The following is a 2,253-nucleotide window of genomic DNA, read 5'->3' as shown; positions in this document are numbered from 1 at the left end:
ATTAGCCAAAAGGCCGACAAAAGTTAGATTTTTTTTCTAGAAATACATCGGATACTTACGAGTGGTACCACGTGGAAGTTGCCAACATCTCAAATGAAAGAGTTTTTCTTAGGATTCGAACTTCGCACACCCTGGTTGTCAGTCTGTGTCCTTAACCACCTAGGCATCATCACCTCCCATTGCGGCGTGCATTACTCAAGGTTCAGCATGCAACAATGCAATAAAAATACAAAGTTGTTAACAACTATGATGTATTGATTACAGTAAATTGTTTACAATACTTCCCAAGAGGTTGATTTGAATTTTAACGGACGCACAAAGCCGAATGTAAATAGTTTTAGAAATTCCTAATCGCTGTTGTTATGGTTACTGAGCTTCATTCATGATAATGATGATGATGATGATGATTATTTTTGTTATTCGTTTCCTCGATATCTTTCTATTAAGAATTCTTTTCTAGTAGGCTATCGAGTACTTACGAGAGGGACCACGCGAAGGTTGTCGACGTCATTAAGTGAAAGTGTTTACGGGGGAACGAACTGGGTCCAAACTTGGCACATCCAGGTTATCAATGTCGTAAACCATTTAGCAACTCCACCTCCATGTTGCTGCTGTTGCTGTTGGTGTTGCTGCTGCTGCTGCTGCTGTTGTTTCTGTTGCTAGTGCTACTGCTGATAGATCTATAAAAATGTCACTTATCAATTCACACAGATTCTCTTAAAAGATGATAAACAGTGATTGGGCGAATAGGTCAAAATGAATGAGTCAAGAGTTGATAGACAAGTGATGACGGCCCGGGAAAACAAGCGGTAGCTATTGATGATGATGATGATGATGATGATGATGATTGTTGTTGAGCAGCGTTCATGATGATGGTGGCTTTTTTTTTGGCATTCGTTTCCCCGATATCTTTCTATCAAGAATCCTTTCTAGAACGATATCGGGGACCATATGAAGGTTGCCAACATCCTTAATTGAAAAATGAACTGGATTCGAACTTGGTACACCCCGAATGTCATTAACAACTGACCCACCGTCACATGCTGTCGTTGCTGTTGTCGTCTTCGTCGTCGTTATTGCTGTTGTTAAAATGGGGGATCGATTTACAAGAACGTTGCATTAGAAACAGAACACCCCTACAAATATTTAAAAAATCTTCGGCATTCGTTTACCCGATATCTTTTATCGGGTACTTACGAGAGGAACCACGTGAAGGTTGCCAAAACCCTAAGTGAAATTGTTACCCGTCTGTGTCGTTAATCACTACGTCACTCTCCCACTTGCGTGTATGGCTCAGGGTTTTTAGCATGCAACAAAACAATAAACAAAAGAGTTGCAACTTGTGTTTGATGAATTGTTTATAGCCAATTCTTTGTCATGCTTTCCAAAAGTTGATTTGAAGTTTAACAGACGCACGTAACCGAATGTAAATAGTTTTAAAAATTCCTAATCGCTGTTGAGCATCATTTTTGATGATGATTTTTGTTGGTATTCGTTTCCACGATATCTTTCTATTAAGAATTCTTTTCCAGGAGGATATCGGGCACTTACGGGAGGGACCACATAAAGGTTGCCAACATCCTAAGTGAAAGTGAGGTTTTGTTGAAGTAGAACGAACTGGACTTGAACTTAGAACACCCAGATCGTCAGGTTGTGTCGTAACCCACTAGACCATCATCACTTCCCGATTGAACAATATCATAACAAGAAAGACATAAAGTACGGGGATCACATGAAGGTTACCCCTATCCCTAAGCAAAAATTTTTCGGTGGAACGAACTAGGTTCGAACTTCGCACACCCAGGTTATTAATCCGTTTCGGTAACCACTGAGCAACTGTCATCTTCCTAACTGCTGCTGTAGCGATGGTTTTGATTGAAAACGACAGAGAGCACACTTTCTGCCATTGTTTTCCGTTTAGCGATTAATTTAACGAGTTTGACAGCTCACGTCGGATCTAATCATTTCCCCTCTGCCTGTCTCTCTTGAATTCGCTTTAAAAGAACGAAAAACGCTTGCTTTTCCTCATCAGTCATGGTCACGATACCCAAATGGAACACATACATCTTACCGAAATTTACACGAACCAACTTTTGCTTTTCTCATGACGATCTGGTTTCTTCAGAAATCGGCGCGAATTAGAGTTGATAGAAAAGATTGAATTGCACAAATCTTGGCAAAATCTTAGATAAAAATAGCGATATTGGAAGCGCGTGGAAAAAAAAACATTTTTAACAGTTTTTTTCTGCTTCA

The 2,253-nt window shown here is 39.8% G+C and overlaps 1 pseudogene; it reads right to left on the bottom strand.

Moving 5' to 3' along the window:
* LOC145255954 (U2 spliceosomal RNA) overlaps window positions 1-25 on the bottom strand; it is a 102-nt pseudogene extending 77 nt beyond the window's left edge.
* Between the last annotated feature and the right edge of the window lie 2,228 nt (window positions 26-2,253).

The sequence above is a fragment of the Euprymna scolopes genome, chromosome 31 (assembly GCF_053919585.1).
Source record: "Euprymna scolopes isolate OS-2025 chromosome 31, ASM5391958v1, whole genome shotgun sequence".
Classification (NCBI taxonomy): Eukaryota; Metazoa; Mollusca; class Cephalopoda; order Sepiida; family Sepiolidae; genus Euprymna; species Euprymna scolopes.
The sequence above is the reverse complement of the archived record's forward strand: the minus strand, read 5'-3'. Positions and strand labels throughout refer to the sequence as shown.